This window comes from Acanthopagrus latus, chromosome 14 (genome assembly GCF_904848185.1).
Source record: "Acanthopagrus latus isolate v.2019 chromosome 14, fAcaLat1.1, whole genome shotgun sequence".
Taxonomy (NCBI): domain Eukaryota; kingdom Metazoa; phylum Chordata; class Actinopteri; order Spariformes; family Sparidae; genus Acanthopagrus; species Acanthopagrus latus.
The window spans coordinates 4,796,167-4,814,383 of NC_051052.1; the positions used below are offsets into that span (position 1 = coordinate 4,796,167).

The window sequence follows — 18,217 nt, forward strand, 5'->3', positions numbered from 1 at the left end:
ATTCATTTATTTTAGAAGCCAAAACGACACATGCGTTAGTGAGCACTTATTTTTTTTCACTGTTTGCCATCACAGACACAGAAACACAGACATTTATCGTTAAGTTTAAAAAATATGATAAGGATATTTTGAGTGAAAGTGTTGTTTTTAAGTAATTCTGCAGACAAGCGTTTTGTCATCTCTTATAAGGATTCAGAGACATTTTACTGTTGAAAAAACAACTTGTCGCTGCTTTTCTGATGCATACGTTATGTAAAGAAGACATTTTTCTCCATAATCTAAAAGAGATTTGGGCATTTTGGACTGCAAATTCTTGTTACTCATCTGCATGCATATATACCAACACTGATTTTTTTTTCTTCAGTGGTCCAATATAGTCTATGCCAGTCAAGCCAATTTATCAGTATAGCTCTGGGGAAAAGTACTGCCAGTTTAAAGAAAAAGGTCCTATTATAGACTTTTCTTACCTTAAAAAAAAAAACAGATCAAACCTAACAACATGTTACTCTGTCTCTCAATATTTTCCCTCAGTAAGTTTACCTATCAGCCATCAGCCCCAAACTCAATGCTTCTCAACGAATAAAAACAAGCCACAAATATACCATTTCATTCATTCATGATTTCAACAGTTTGGCATGTCAACAAGCGTTATTAAAAAGCATTTCTTGGGGACCTATACGTATTTGTCGCTCTACTGACCATTTGTGGCAGCATATGCGAGACGGAGTCAAAACAGACTCCAGTGTGTGTGTTCATTGTAAGGAACGATGGAACTAATAGGCTTCACACACAATACTTGTTAGTAGAACACACTGTTTTGGTCTTTTCATGAAATCTGTTGACAATAGCAGAAATATAGAACATCACCAGATGTGTCTTTTAACATGTTTGCAATGTGTTCCTACCGGATACTTATCGGTTTATACTTCACAGCTCATTCTGATAGCTAATACGACCACATCAGCTGCTACCCTTCTGGCAAAGGTTTGACAGAAATTCAATGTCATATCGTTTCATGTGCCAAATGGAGTCCATTAAGGTCAGTTTAGACGTCCTTGCCATTACACAACATGAAGGACAGCGGCACAGCCACATGGAGTACTGCTCAACTTGAGACAAGGTGATGTAAATAAACCTGATTCAGACTTATATAATGTGTTAATATTGCTTTCTGTTAAAGCGGTGCTCCTGTGTTGCTGTAATATCAGCAATGACAGTGAAATTCCCACGACAGAGAATCTCTCATGTTAGTAAAGGGAACCAGAACAAGTGTCAACTTGCAAAATTTAACCTGTATTACTTTTGAAAAGCAACAAGATGACTCAGCGCTCACTAACATCCATTTATCTGATCCATCAGAGCGACAAGTGGACGGGAATGCTGATGAGGACGAGAAGAGGGATGAGAAAGTCTGAACTCCTGCGGTGTCAAGGAGACTGTGGTGCCCTGTTCAATCCCCTTAAAGGAGAAACACTGCGGCTGCTCGGCTATTTAACTGGCCGTTAGCTCGCGGAGGACAGCAGAGAATCAGCCCTGCCACAGAGACGGGGAGGAAAATCACAGAGAGAGCCACGGCTCCACTACAGCGAAAAAACGTGTATGACGCACGCAGCCCGAGCTGAATAATATGTGTGTGTTTGTGAGTATGTGTGTGTGTGATACCTCTTGCATAACAGAAAAGACAGACAAGATGTGAGGATGAGATGCCTGTACATTTAGCTTAAAGGTCCTTCATATTTTACGTTTTATGGGATTCACGGAAATCTTGCAAAAGCGACGAGTGCAAAGGTCACGATGGCAGACATTATTCCCGTGCCCTGTCAATGACCTTTAAAGAACAGCACACAAGAGAGTGCTGGAAGACGGGATCATACACATCATCTCTACATGATCAGTCCTGTCAGAAGCTGGACTAACATGAGTCACCTTCTTGTCTCAGTCTGGGATTTCTACAGCGATCTGCAGTCTGACACCACCAGACACATTCTGACTAGAGCTAGTCGGGCATCAGGACACACCGTCAGGCTGGAATGTGGTGTGAGTCCAATGTATTAGCATCTGTTAGAGCCTTCCTACACACAAAAAAACGGCGTGAAAACACCTTAAACGAAGCCTAAAGATTATTCGAAACCCGGGAACACACACATCAAGCGCGGGCACAGTTAAAACACACAAACACAGAAAGCCTGGAAGCGACCGGACCGATGCAGCATGCACATGTGGAAGCGAGCGCAGGGAGGTGAATGGAGGACCTACCTCACGCAGCTCGGGTAGCAAAAAGCATGATTATATTCACAACACAGCCTCTGAGAGAGGACGAGAGAGAGAGAGAGAGAGAGAGAGACGGAGAGGGAGAGAGATATAGAGATGACATCACCATATTTTTCTTCCTCCTCCTCTGAAATGTAGGCTAGTGCTGCAGGGCTGCCGGTGTCGGCAGCGGAGCAGCAGTGAGAGCTCCCTCTGTGAGTGTGTGCAATGACAGTGGAGTAAGCTTTACATAGAAGCATTCTCTGCTGGATATGACCTCAATGTACTCGAGTCTGCAACTCTGCCAGAGACCTCAAACACACACACTCACAGGCTGTATTTAAACACCTGAAATAACCAAGAGATTTATAGAATTTCTCTCCAGAAAATCTTTTGGCTTACATTGTGGCAAACCACTTAAAACTATTTATCATGTCTATGAAACATACAATATAATGTTAGGGAAGCCTGTGCAATATATAAAATTGAGATATTTCTAGGAAGTGGTGCCACATCACATGCTTCTAGTATTATCAAAAATCCAATTTTAACATTATTTGATTCAGATTATTTTAACACTTATTTCTGGAGTATTGATAAACAGGCACCAGTCGCATTTTCTCGCCGTTTATCTTTAAATGCCTGATCTAAAGAGAACGTTTACGACTAGTACAATACAAATATGACATTCAGCATTCACTTGTTCTGCTATTCTGTTTCTAGCAGATAAAAGAAAAGTCATACCTCAGTGTCATTTTACAGCCTTAATATTTTAATATTTAAATACAAATCTAAAATTGTTATTGTTGTTTCAATATTTTATTGAAATTGGTAGTGAATACTGATATTTTTCAAGGTATTAAATCAAAGTTAGACATTTCAGTATTGTGAGAACACCAAGTTACCAAGAGTAACAGTGAATATAAGGTAAGTAATACACTAGAAGCTCATATTATCCAACTGGCTCTCATCCGTGACTAACTCCATTTGTCCATTCATTTTAAGGGACATGCAACCATACGGCGCTATTGAAAAAGAAGCATGACGCTGGCCAGGACTTGAGGCCAAAAAACTCACTCAGCAGCCTTTCAGTGAAAAAAAGAAACCTCCATAGGGACTAACTTAAATGTTATCCAGAGTATCACTGCCTTTGTTTGCAGTTGGCTGTGTAGCATTAAAGACCCTGTTGAAGGGATTTTCTGATTCAGTATTACAAATAAAAAAGAAAGAATTGTGAGTGCTGACCTATTTCCTGAGGGGAAACCCAGAACTTAGATGCTATTTTAACCTTTAAAAAGGGCATGTAGCTTGTGACCTGCCAGAAAGTACCATTAAAAAAGCAAAACCACCATGGTACAATGGGAATCACCAGACACAAGGACTTGGCTTTCAATCTTTTAAATTGCTTCTTTCCTTTGTGTTCATGTTACTATTTATTTCTTTTATGACTTCTGTGCAACTGGTATTCTAGTAACTTTTGAGTTGTTATGTATTTGTGATGGGAGTTTTTACAGTGCGCAATTAGCCTGTTGGGGTGTTTAATGACTTATCTTACTAAGCACAAAGAAGATATTTAGATGGATCTAGGCTTATTCTAAGTATTTTTAGGCAAGTTTAGCTTGTCATGAGAGAGTAAACATAATCAGGAGGTAGTTCAGTTATTACATTGAAAAATATGATTTTTAAATTGGTCTAAATTATTTCCAGAATGATGATAAATGTCCAACAAAACTGACCAGAGCCGACTGTGAAGTCTTCAATTCTCCTGGTAAAGTGGATTCAGCTTCAGAGCCACCGTGAGGCCTCTGATCACAGACACACAGTTCATAATATCTTCTATCTCATAACATCAAAATGAATCCTCCCTATCTTTTCCCTTATGTCCTATTTCAACGTCAACCTGCCATATTATTGTGGTGTATCGCTATGGACATCTAATGTTATCAGGCACTGTCGCCTATACTCTGCTCCAGTGGACTCTTCCAGTGCGGCAAATTATCATTTTATGCCACAAAGTGGTTTGCACACATGCTTACTAAGTAGGACAGCATAAGAGGCGCTCCTTTTGGAAGTGGACATGGGGAAACACAACCTCCCATTTGCAAGCAGTCTGTTCACTTGTCTCTGTGATTTTAAGTACTTTATGTGTGTACCGCATGCAGGAGGTTATGTGTCTCTGTATTGGAAAGTGTTGTGCGCAGGTCCAGCTGCAAGAGAAACATGCTGCTGACAAAAGCACCCGGCTGTGAGTGTTAGGCAGGTCAGAGCTGAGGCTGGTGTGTCAGATATACCAGGAACGGAGTGTACACTTACAAAAATCCTAACCCAGCCCTTCACCTTTCACTGTTACCCTGTGGCAGAGATGCTCCATCACTTTTCAAATTTCAAATTTTCATGTTTAAGAGCACATCCATGACCATTACATGTTGCCCCTTTACTGTTCTGTGCGTTGTTCCCCTGAAGGGACAGACAGTATGTTTTCCACAAGAGCTTGACTCTACAAAATGCCATAGATTCATTCATTCAAATCCATGCTACTATATTTCTGAGCAAAATAACATTCTGTAAAATGTCCCAAACATAAAATCAATCAAATTGCCGTTTTTGAAACTTGCCGTCAAAACTCCTTAATATTCCGGCCATCCCCTCACTGATGGGAAAGACATCTTCTAAATACAATTTGCTCAACGGAAAGAAAATAACATTCTCTCTCACTCTCTCCCATTATCCGTCCACGGATAGATGCATCATATTTAACTGAATTACACAGTTGTATGGAGCTTGAAGACGCTGGTGGAGCATCAGCCGGGAATGGTCTATCCATTTGCCTGTGGGTGTAGTGCAGGGACGAGCATCTTGGCTCATCCAAGACAGCGACGACTGATCAGAAAAGGCATATAACCATCAACAATATATACCCCCATCTCTTGACATAAATGCAGGACTACTGTTGTGAACACTGCTTACTTAAAATGTACCATAGTTTTAACAGAAAACTTGCTTTATTCCTGGGCTCAGCTTGTGCATTTACTGGCTGCCAACAGCCATTTGTCAACCATTACTCTATCTTGGAATCAACACACAAATTTGCAATGCAATTGGACATGGTTCAAAACCAAGCAACCATCTTAAACGCCTGGTCAAACCAGCATGTAAAATGAAGAGACTCCAGAGGGAGTTCAATTTGATCCAATGGAATCGGTTTCATGTTGCAAGTAACATCCTATCAATACATAATAATCTGAATCTTAAAAGTGGTTAAATATAGTGGAGTGAAATGTACAATGCTTGATTAAATTATATTTGGTTACATTCCATGACTTGCTATTTGAATTCATTTAACAAAGTCTTCTATTACAACAGCAGAGTACATAAGTATTAGTTTTCTTCATGACTAATAATTGATATTGGTAAAAAAAAAAAAAAAGTAATCAGTAAAATGAGTTGTATCACAAGTCACTAAGTCACCAATCTTCAAATATTCCTTCTGGACGATCCTCTTTAGTGCTTTCCTAGATCGAGTGCAAATGAGCTTCTGAGTGGGTGTGGGAGCTTGTCTGACCTTACTGAATGGTGCTAGAAGTCATGACCGTATGAGGAGATTACACCATTGCAATGAAAAGTCATCTTCAAGGGGATTAATGAGAATGAAGCCGGTGACAAAGACCAAACACTCGTAATGTGGAGTCGGTTTTGCAGCAAGCGTGGCCGCTCAGTGCATTCTGCTAGAGCTCAAAGTGAGATGGAGGGCAGAGCATAGCCAAAGGCTTAATTCTCCAACAATACCTCAAAGTTAAAAATCTCATTGTTGAAGTAAGAGGCATTCTTTCCCACAAATAACAGCAATTATACACCCAATCCTTGCCCAGAGACTCAGTAAAACCTGCCTAACCTGAACAGAAGGTGTAGAGACGGGCCCACAAAGATAGCTTATCTAAGCAGTGATAAGGCTAAAGGATTTTTTTTTTAAAACAATGAAATGTTGATAAGAACAGCACAGAACCTAAATAAGAGAGATAAAAATAAAACTTATCTCAAAAAAGTTTTTCTTTGATCATGTTCAGCCATGAGATTGAGGCAAAGTCTCTGATGGAGATAAAGATTCACAAACATTAAATCTCTTTTCATTGCTGTTGCTGGCATTTCAGGGGAATCACTAATACTATCCTGTCACTGACACTGGGCCTTGCATTACAAATGTTTGTAAAACTGGAACTAAATTCCTGCTGGCTGTTCAGCTTCCTCACTGGTCAGTCATGACTGGCTCGAATAACCTTAAAGTGTTACTTAGAAATCTGTGCATGTTGAGAGATGTGACGCACAGGTGGAAATTCTGAGTGAATAATGCATGTGACTTAAGTACGTGAGTTTGCGTCACAAACACTGTCCCTTTCCCCCCCGGCTGCAGCTTAGGCCAAAGGGATTATTACAGTCGGACCTGAGGTGATTTTTGGAGACAGTACAGAGGAGATGCACAGCACACTGTGCCTGAAATAAATACCTGTCAAAAGCTAAAGCTGCTGCAGGTTTGTTGACCATAACAGTGGGTGCCAACTCTTTGACGTGATATGAAATTGTATCCACGCCGAACACTGAGCGCTCTCTGTGAACGAGAGCTCAGCATAACAAAGCATCAACATCCCTCGGTATCAAACTGGCTCATCGAACACAATGCATTGCACATCCCTCTAAGAGCTGCAGCTGTGCACAGGACTCTGGAGTCTGAATGAGTGAATTAGGACAGGAGAAAGCAGAGGATGCGCAACACTTGTTAACTCCTTCGGCTTCACAACAAAGCCTGACATGTTTGTCATGCAAACAGTCAGAAATTCAGCCATTTAAGAGTGACTCGTTTATCGTTAGATATTTGTGAGGATTGTTTTTTTTTTTTTTTTTTGATTGACACAATAATCATCGTGCATAAGAATGACTGTTTTTATCTCAGCTCATCAAACACACACCCCCTCCCCTAAAAGACCACCACCACCATTTTCCCTGATTTTTCCCTTGATTCACCCCAGTGGTACAAGCGAACAGAACTGCAATGATTTGTTGATTAATTAATCAAAATAAAATTGCTAATTTGTATTTTCTGTTCAACTTCAGTAGATCCCTCTGCAACACAACACATGGACGTCTTTGACATAACGTCAGCACTGTTGTTTCTTCACACACTCAGTTGATAAAATGAGTTCACAAACATTTGAATGTTTGAAAGGGTCTGTCCATGTTGTGCACATTGTACCTTTAAAATAGGAAGACAACATAGAGCTGTGAAAATTGGGAATGTAACAACCAACTGGGAATGTAAGAAAAACATCAAGAGCACTGAGAACCAGCAACTTGGTCTTTCAACCAAAATATCCGGTCTAACATTTCTGATCAAAGATCCCTTTGAGGCCCTTTTTTCTTTTTGTTTACTACTCAGCCACTACACCTAAAAACACCTTCAAAACTCACTGGCCAGGGTGCATTAGGTACAGTAATAGAGCAGAGGAAAATGCTGTGTCTTTGTTTTCATCGTGTTCAAAGAACCCAAGGACATTTTTTGCTGATCCTTTCGGTAAGCTGCAACGGCGGAGTGTTGTCCACTCAACTCTGCTTCAATGTCTCACATTAAAACACGGTGCACTGGTAATCATTTGCAAGACATGCCAATGTTTTATGCAGGATGTTCGTTCGTTTCTCTGTCTCCTCTTGTACATATTCTGTGGTGCCGCTGAATGCTCTCTATACAATCATAGGTGTGGTCAAAGGCTACACCCACAGTTCCAGCCATGCTGTCATGAGTCATCTCATTAGCTCAGACACAATCTTTTGTTGATGTGCGCTGGAAGTGGTGTCATCTGCATGTCTGGTGGCTGTGATGTCACTCACGCAGCAAGGCAAGATTCCTCTGGGAGGGGAAGGTCCATGACTGATTCATGTTAGCAAAGACAGAAGCTCAGGTCTCATGATTATTAAACCAAAGGGCAAAGGCACAGACAATGTTTCAATGTTTTCGACAGGGGGAGTAAATCATTATTAAAGTCTAAAATAGAGACGTGCAGTCCGATCACTCAGTCATTAAGTTGATCACTTGTCAATGACTTCAATGTGCGTAAAATAGCCTGAAGTCAGGGAGGAGGCGGTATTAAGTTAGAAAATTAATAATGGGTCTGTGTATATTCCAATGTTGCTGCTCGCTGGTAACAGTCTTCATAATAGTGTACATTGCATGTATACACATTTGAAGTGACATCTGGTAATTTGCTTTGAGTTCATAACAAAATCCACAAGTCAGCTATTATGTAATGGTTCCACTGACTCAGTATATCAAAGCCTTTGTCCTTGAAGCTCTACATTCATGAAGACACAAATCTGACTTGATTTAATCCTCAATTTGTCCCCCAGTGAGGTTCAAGTTTCCTGGTTTATACAATTGTCTGTTTTACTTCAGAGGGCTCCACAACAAAATGCAAGTTGTAGTTCCGATATCACTGATGCTCTGTAGACGGGTGTCAGTGATGTTCTGGGAGGTTTTAATCACCCTTCCTGTGAGCCTTCCTGTCCTGGGCCATGCACAAACGATGCCATGTTTGTGATGCGTCAAATCAGTTTCGCACAGGCACACTCTACTGCAAGTAGGTCCTGTGTAAGAAAATACTGAAACATTCTTTATTAAGTAGGTACTTGTATAGCTGCCCTAAAATGCTTTTAAAGTGGTACCTTTAAAAAAATGTGTTATTCATGTTAACAAGTTTAAATTAGAGGTGGTTTCATGCATTTTTATTAATTTGTGCTCCATCAAATATGGTAAACTGAAGGGCTGAATGACTGAATGAAGTTCTGTTACTTTTTCATGATGAAGATTTTTTTGCTTCCCTAACACTAAAGGTAAAATATATAACTAAAATTACACAAACAACAACAAAAACACTTCAGTATCGGCACCAGCCATTTGCCAAAATGTTGTTTTAAACACTGGCCCTGAATTTAGCATTCAGTGCAGTCCTACTAAAGCATTTTTCACTTGTTTTTTTGTGTTTTAAGTGTAACTTTGAAACCAACTGTCAAAATTAATTTTCTGTAATACTGGAGGATGCTGCAGTTCAGGTGGGCAGTAATAAGGATCCCCCGGTCTCTGAAGCGATGCTCTGGGGGCCTGACGAGGGTGGACACTGAAGTTAATGGGCTGGGACATTCATGAAAGGCTTCACACGCCCACATTCCCTTTATCAAATAACAAATCCTGCTCGGCAGTGGAGCTGGTACAAGGCTGACACGAGAAACACACTTAACGACAACTAAAGCCTTTATCCCTGGAGACAGGTGCAAATTAAAGGCGTGTTTGTTCGGTTTTGTTTGATGTATGGCAGCCAAGGGGAGTCGAGCTTCAAGGAATAATGAAGGCCGAGGCAATGAAATGAAAGGTACACAATAAACTGATTTCACCGGAATAAAAACAGCTGTTTTCATTGGTAAGCCTCGGTTAACGCTCTTGTGAATGGTAATAAAAGGCTGCTGAACTAAGCGGCCTGAAATGTAACCTGATTTGTTTGCTGCTGTTGGATAAATCCACACTGACAAGAAGTGAGAGGCAACTATCTCACATCGAGCACATCTGGCATTTGTCAGAGCGAATGCATCCAATCAGCCAAACCACAGCCAGTGGCCTCAGTGTCCCAGCTGGGAAGATTATGCAGCGCTGATGCTCTGGCCTTGGCATTTCAATAACTTCATGAGCAGCACAGCATTTGTTCTAGCTCGTAATGGTGTTAGGGTGTGGAGGCAGACACAGGCGAGGCTGCTGTGGGACTTGCTGACAGGTGAGTATTTGCCCAGCGAGAGACTTGAGATGAAGGGGCTGTTTTATTGTTTCACAATGTGGCTGCTGTGAAGCCCTTTAAAGATCGGAACTGTGATCAAGGGCTAAACGCATACTTTACTACACAAGGCTTAAAGCTCTACTGGTATCAGCTGAGATAAGCGCTAACTGTGCCCTTTCTATACTCATCTATAAACATGAAGATCAGTTTCGCGGTTTCAGCAATTTTTAAATCATGTTCTGATAAGAAAATATATATTTGTCTAGAGAAATGCAGTGAAAACATCACCAGGTCAACAATTGCACATCAGAAAGTACTGCTCCAAGATCAAACTGCAGACTTCACCAAGTAAGCAAAAATTTCCCACTTCCAAAGTCCCTGAGAAATGTGGTTGCAACTGTACAAAAGTATTCCTCAAGACAAGATGGAATTCATCACTTTCACGTACCAAATGATTGAAAAGAAGGCAAACAAGTTTCATAACAGAATGTTTTTTATCCCAGTACATTTTCCAGGATATGACATTTTGCAAGGGTGACAAACCGTCAGGCTCACAGTCACAGTCATGTGCTCGATCTGCAGATGCCCATTTTCCTGTAACTGATTCATTTTTCACATTTTTATTCATTTAATGTCAAAAATAGAAGTTTACAAATAATTGAAACAACTCACTGCCCACTGCATCGTTCGACCATCCAAGCTGAGAAAGTCTGAGTCTGCTCTGCTCCTGGTTAATGTCCGGTCGCAGGGATACCAAATGGAAAAAAATGGGACTCAGGCTGGTCAAACAACGGCAAAATCAATCAATCAGACTGCTGAGCCCTCATGTCTCCACCACAACATCCCAGATCTAGCTGCTGCACTCAATAGGCAGACCAACAGAGTAAAAGACGAGAGGAGGGGGACTCTCCTGTGTTTACATCAATAATGCTTGCTGCTCAAATGCAGTCAATGTTGACGGACAGCGGTTATCAGATGTCAAAAATTTAAATATGAAGACAGGAACCACATTATCATCACCATCCTGTTGCTGCTGTTAATATTAACCCAGATGCACATTTTGAATAAATGTGCCATTTGTTTAGGTATATGTGTATATAAATAACTGTACAGATGTCCAATCTTTGTGTAGCATGAAGGAGTTCACAGACTTTCATGTGAATATGCAAACCACCATAAAGACAAATAAATCACCTTTGCACATGCTCTGATCTCATTACATCTGGAGAATAACATTTGCTGGCTATGACATCCCTGCAGCACTATAGTGCTTCTTTATAATTCTGTCTTATCACACATTTTACCATCATCAAAACATGTTACAATATTGCAAACTCAACCATTGTCCGATTAATTGTGCAACGCCGATTACAACAAAACATAATGTAGTCAAAATACAATGTAAACCTCACTTGATACATTGTTCTCTGTTTTTTCCATAACAGGAAGGGTGTCGAAAGTGTAAGCAGAACAAGGTGGTGTTGATAAAAAGCCTTCATGCTCAGTAAACCATTACAGGAAATATGAGAATCTAAAAAGTAAAGTCTGTTTTAACCTCATTATTCGACTTCTCCTGCATTGACATAAAATAATAAAATGCAAATGAATGCAACCGTGGACACAGGACTTCACTTTTTAACTAGATAATGCAGATGTACAACAACAAAAAGATTGACATAACCATGCACAGCAACGTGTGCATGCAATTAATTTACCTAAAGTATTGAAAGAATAATTCATATAATACAGGAATATAGCTGCCACTTAAAGCGCTGTGTGCAGACCAGGCCTTGTTAAATGGCAAGTATCCAAAGGAACAGCTTCTCCTCTTATTCAGCACTTGGCATAATTAATCAGCTTCATTAACATAACTGTGTGTCTCAAGGTAAATGTTCCACAAAAGCCCTGTTTTCCATGGACACATTTCTCCATCAAGGATTTCTATAACACGTTACACTAAAGAAGAATTGTGTTTTCTGCAAACTAAAGAATTTGACTCAGAATTTGGTCATTTCAAAGTGCTCTGTAGTGTTACTTAATAAGTCATATGACGCCATTTTGCAAACATTGTTGCAGGTTTGCTTCTCAGTATTAAAACAACGCTGAGTCGACCAGAGCAGTGTGCAGTGCAGGCAACAAGCTGCAGTTCAAGGACGTCAGAATGGAAACTCCATTTGGCTGGCAAATAAGCAGGTCGCTCTTTTGACCCTGGATTGCGAGCCTCACCTCAGCTGTTTGGCATGGAGAAGCCTGGGATTTACATGCAAATAAGCAGAGGATGGAAAACATGGAAATACATTGTGTGAGTGGTAGAGCCCGAGCTGGCACGGGTACACACAATAATAAACGGACTGGTGCTTGCATCATTGACTCAAATCACCTGCGGTCAGTTTCAAGTCAGCTTAAAAGAGAAGTTCACCCAGAAATCAAAACTCGGTCTTTATCTGCCGTGCCGAAGGAAAGTTCACCGGTCCGCGAAAAAAAAAACGTTTCTGAAGCTTCACAGCGAAACAGTCCTGCAGCATTCTGCTAACCAGCTGATGAGGACGGGGACTTGTTTTACAAAATAAAACAAAAATAAATTAAAAAACCGAAAATAACTCCATACAGCTCAAGCCTCCTGATCCCAAATTAATGTGAAAAGACATAATTTACTCCTCAGCACGAAGTCCTGCTCCCGCACCCTCTTCAGATGGGGGTGCATGATAACACTTGTAGTTTAGCAGCTACAGTGAAGATTTTGCTCAACAAAAAAAAAAGGTTATGCATAATAAATAATGAATGTAGTAATAAGTAGGAGATAATTATCCAAGTGACAAGAGGCCCCAAAGATCCCAAACTGTTTTGACAGGACTATTTACATCCTCTTTAAAGCGAAATTCGTCACTGCAGTTGCTTAGCTACAAGTATTAGTGAGCACCCCACTGGAAGTGGGTGCACCAGCACATCCGTGCGTTAAGGTTGAAAATAAGATATTTTTCGAGTTAATTTGGGATGTCAAGGCATCCAGGGACTTGAATTACACCAGGTGAGCTGTATGGAGCCACTTCTGAGAGGGGGTGTTTCAGTTGTTTTGGGTTTTTTAAAATAAATTATAAAAGAAGCCCCTATCTACTTCGGTTGTTTAAGAGAAAGCTGCAACAATGTTTTCCTGAGAAGCTCCAGAAATGCTTTGCGGACTATGAGACTTCATCCAACTATTATTCTCTGCAGTTTAAAAAGCCATGGTCAGAGTTGTTGACCCACATCAACAATGTAAATACATGTTTCAGCGTTTTTCAAAATGACCATTTTAATGCCGGAAAGACTTCCCACATGGCCTCAGAGGATGGAAGAATCGCTTCAACAGAGAATTAGCCTTCAACTATAAAAACCTCATTTAGCTTCTGCCCAAGTATATAAATCAAATTCAGGTAGGAAGGAGGTAGGAAGCTCCATGAAATCTCAGGTTGGTAACATGACAGGCCGGTATCAGATATCTGAGTACAGGCCAGGATGTGCCGGATGCATCAGTTGTCTGACACGATTAGGACCAGTCCTTACTGCCGGCCCGGTCTCCTGTTTCTGCTCCTGGCTCCCTCCAGGTGAAAGTGGTAACTGAGCACCGGGGCCGGGGAGGCAGCAGACATGCAACACTGCAGCAAGGATCATGTGCTTTAGGAGGATGCAGGAGGGGTTAATGTGTAGTCAGCAGGGGATGTCAGGTAATGAAAAGGACCAACATCTTTAAATAGAACGCCGATAGCGCAGAGCAGTTTTGAAATCCACGGCTTCTCCCACAACTCTCCCCCATCCAGACATTTTAATTAAGCATACTTCGCCACTCACCACTTCGCTGCGTAAAAAAAAAAAGCACACCGCGTCCCAACCGCACGATTTCCAAACAAGGTTGTGTTAGACTGGCGCCCGTTCCTCAAAATGTTCCCGCTGGAGTATGACTGGAGACCGACGCTAAGAGCGGAGATGGAGAAGCTGCTGCTCAGCTATCGCTAACCCGGGTTCATTACATAATAGTACGCACTGGTCGACTGCAGAGTCACGGCTGTCAACTCGCCACAGAGCACACAAACACACACACACACACACACACACACACACACACACACACACAACGATTTAGCAATTAAGCTAGCTAGCGTTTGATCAGCATTAGCATGTGTTATCTTGTGTTTCACTTGTTGTGGTGGTGTGGCACTAACCTTCGCTGCTTCGCTGGTGGTCTCCCGGGAGGTTTTCCTTGTGGTTAACGGAAGGAAACCACTGGGTGTAAATATTCAGTCGGTCCTCGGGGACGTCGGTCTGTCTGCTAACTGTTAGCTGACGACGTTTTAATGTTATTTCTGCGTGTTCACTGGTCCTGCTGGCGATGGCTCGCGTGCTCCTCAGTTCAGCGGCGCCATGGCGGTCCGGTAGTAAAGTTTGGATAGTTAAAAAATAACTTTACCATTCGCGGTATGCTTTCTACTATATAAATTCTACCATTATATTCAGTCAACTTGTTAGCCATTAGCCCGCCTGCACGATTTGTCATGGGCTTGAGTGGTAGAGTCACTCGGATTCGAACTTACTTCCGGTTACATATTTCAAATTAAAAGCCACAAACGTGTACCATTTAAAGCAATACATTTTGTACATCTGTTCACAAAATAACTGGCTTTTTAATTAATACATTTATATATACATATAATATTATTTTTCTGTTTTTTTTCTTGTAATTTAATTGCATTAAAATTGGTTGCATACCTTGTCTGATTGTGTTTTATTGTAATAGTCTTAAATATACAATAAAGGAGCAGCATTGCAAGAACTGGTCACTTGGGAATTAAAAAAAACAGGGATACAGCATAATACCACACCTCTAACTGTAGCTGCAATTTGCTAGGTAATTATATAGCCATCCAGCTGCAAGCAGTGTTGGTCTCATTTATACACTTACCTCTGGAGCTTTTCTGTTTTGTTTTGTTTTTTGGTTGTTTGTTTTGGGTTTTTTTGTTTTTTTTTCTAATGTTTTTAATATTCTGACAAATTGCACCTTTTAATTTCTGAATGACACAAAAAAGTTAGGTTGAAGATAAATAGTTTTTAGTTAAAAATATCTCTGTTTTCTTTTTGTGGCAACACCCAAAAATCACCAAATGTTAGACCCACACTTAGACATTTAATTCATTTAATTGCACACATTGAAGTAAAGATGTAAAACCTGTATATGACATATGACAAAGATATCTTTTGCCAGGCCTTTTGGGGATAAAGGAAAAAACTACCTTTTAACACTGCATCTTAAACTCATACAATGGTTGTTTTCATGCTCCATATAATCACATTACTGTACTTACCGATTAAGTGTTTTGACACCAGTTATTAAAAAAAATTCTGGTTGTGTTTACTTGCCTTCCTGCAGTTACCTTTATGATGTAAGAATAAAATGCATATTTTTATTTTCATATTTTCTAGAATTGATGGTAGTATTAAAAGTGACAGTAGTAATAATGCATTTCTAAAACAATTCTTTGGTCCTGACTTTATTTTGAAGGCCAGACACTCCATATCCTGTTTCTGATTGCTGACGGGGTAACTTGACGCCTGAGGAGACTTCCTCCCTTGTTTCTGCTCGGCGATCGTCTGATTTGCCTGGCTGGACAGAGCATCAAACATGTGGTCAATCCTCTTGTTGCTCTCAAAATTAGTCCGGCTGAACCCCCTCAGATCTTTAATAGAGATCATTTGCGTCTTTCACGTCATACGTAATTACGATAAAAGTCCTTTCAAGGGGCTGAGTATTAAGATGGTGTCTCCCTTCATGCATGCCATGCACATGTTAAGTACAGCCAGTATTAAGCGTGATGAACACGTTTTTTGTTTTTTTTTCTAAAAATATACTGGTGGAAATGATTATGAATGGTTGTGTAACATCACATTAATGCCATGTGAAGTATGCCTCTGAGTCACTCATGTAGACTTACTTCAATATGGTTTTTGGGTGTGTCTGGAATGATCTTATCATGGAGGTGCTTTAATGTTGAAGTATTTTTTTATGTGCTCCTTTGATTATATAGGATGCACACAGTAAAACGTACCCAAACTGTACAGGATGCTCACAGCTGCCTCCAGTCTGTGGGAGCCAATACCTGCATGCGCGCTTGGCTAAAGAGTGACACCCAGTGGCTGGTGGCGGTATAGCGGGGACATGTGAGATGGGACGTGGAGAACATCTACAGGCACAGGTGAGTAAGTGCAGTGTTCATGTTTATGAAATGTCAGATATCATCTAGTCACAGCACTCCAAGTCGGTAATTATAGAGGTTCCATCATGACTGAATAGATTTACCTGTTTCAGTATTACTCAGTATTATCTGCACATAGTCAATGTTTAGCACGAGGCTTCTCATATTTCCATGTTTGGTATTCTGAGGAATGGGTCTTTTAACACATATTAAGTTGTCACATATCATTGAATGTCCATATTTAAATTTTTTTTGTTTTATATTTGATACATTTTTCACTTTACACTCTTATTTCTTATCATTATCTCTTCCCTATTTCATGTTTTCTTATCATTTCTCCACACCGTGACATTTCTATTCTAGAATAAGAGACTGTAACATAACTCAAAATCCCCCTCGGTGATCACTAAGTCAGATTATTGTAATCTGTTTTATATCCTTATCATAAAATGCAAAAAAAGAAAAAGGAAAAAAAAAAGTATTTAGTTTTTCATTTTTACCTGTTTTGTTTGTCTTTGTGGGTTTTCGTTTGTTTGTTTGCATTGAGGTTGCCTGAATTATCCATTTGAAGACCTCCCGCATCCTCGACTTAACCCAGCCTTGTGAAGCTTTTGTCTCACCTTAAATAATTGAATCGTTCTTCAGTTTCTCTGGAGAGTTTCATTGTTCATTGTCATGTTGGCCTTATTCTCTCAAACAGAATTGATCAGACCGCGCAGCTACTAATATTGGAAATTGTCTCGCGCAGGAATTGGCGGTAAGTGTAAATGAACTATATTTAAGTCTAATTAATGTAGTAGGAGCCACACACGGTGACGCTCCATTCGGTTTTAGGTTTCTGATTGCAATAAATACATATCAACATGTTTCTGCAACGATCACAGGGGCAGTTCTAGGGGGGGCCAAAGAGGGCCAGTGCCCCTGTAACTCTGAGTCCAGACCCCTCCTGTGGTCTGCATCAATAATACAATGACAGATTTCTTGCAAAGATTTTGTACCAAAGGGAAAGGTGGAAATAAAGTGTCTCAGCACTTTACTACCCGATCAAAATTGTTGAAATTGTAAACCCTCTTTCAACTCCCATATCCCTCGTCTGAATGAAGAATTTGTCTTTTCTTCATGGGTTGTATGAGCTCCCTAACTAAAATGCCGGCCCCAACCTGGCCCCCCTATTAAAACGGGTCTAGAACCGCCACTGAACGATCATAAAGCAGAATGAAAATAAGACAATAAACCTTAAAAAAAAAACAAAACAAAAAAAACAGAGGGCGTACACTTTTACCGTTCATTGTAAAGTCGGTCTAGACTGTTCTAAGGGGCCCCTTTTGACCCCTCTCTTGCCTTCCCTGCAGTTTTCGATACACCCTGTCTCCTGCAAGTACCCTCGGTGCAAAGTGCAGACTGCATGTGTTTACGCTGATCAGCCCTCAGTGATGATCAGTGCAGTGGCTCCATTTGCCCTGTGGGAAACCCAGGCGAGGTGGATGCTAGTATTTTTAATTCTGTTGCGATGACAAGGTCCTGTTAGTGCCACGTAACCTCACCCAAAACCACATTTTGCTTGCTTCCTGTGATATGAAAAACAGACCCTCGCGTTAAAACCCTGTGTCCCGTATGAACACCTCACATGGGGTTTTGGGGTTGTGATACAAGGCTTAAGAAAGCCTGGGGAGTATATGTTTTCTATATTCCCTTGATATGTAATAGCCCACAGCATGCTACCTCTTACATAAATCCTCAGTGTTAGCAGGAATCATAATGCCCTGTAAATGTATTTATTATTATGTCTTTTGCTGTGCATTAGTACCCCCCTGGTCACTTGCTATAACAAGATAATGTGACCTTCTGTGTCATCTGGCCTGTCCTTCATCCGTGTGTTTTGACAGCTCCTCTCCTCCTCCTCCTCCTCCTCTTTTTGTTTCCCCCCTCGCACAG

At 40.6% G+C, this 18,217-nt stretch overlaps 1 protein-coding gene across 4 annotated transcripts in view; it reads right to left on the minus strand.

The window, feature by feature from the left end:
- osbpl8 (oxysterol binding protein-like 8) overlaps window positions 1–14,633 on the minus strand; it is a 90,262-nt gene extending 75,629 nt beyond the window's left edge. For 3 of the 4 annotated variants that reach the window (XM_037121540.1, XM_037121537.1, XM_037121535.1), the window contains exon 1: window positions 14,258–14,633. The gene's annotated coding sequence lies outside the window, so the exon portion shown is untranslated. Of the gene's footprint in view, window positions 1–13,886; window positions 14,114–14,257 lie in introns of those variants that run through there. The other variant, XM_037121536.1, reaches the window with a different exon arrangement.
- Window positions 14,634–18,217: the final 3,584 nt, after the last annotated feature.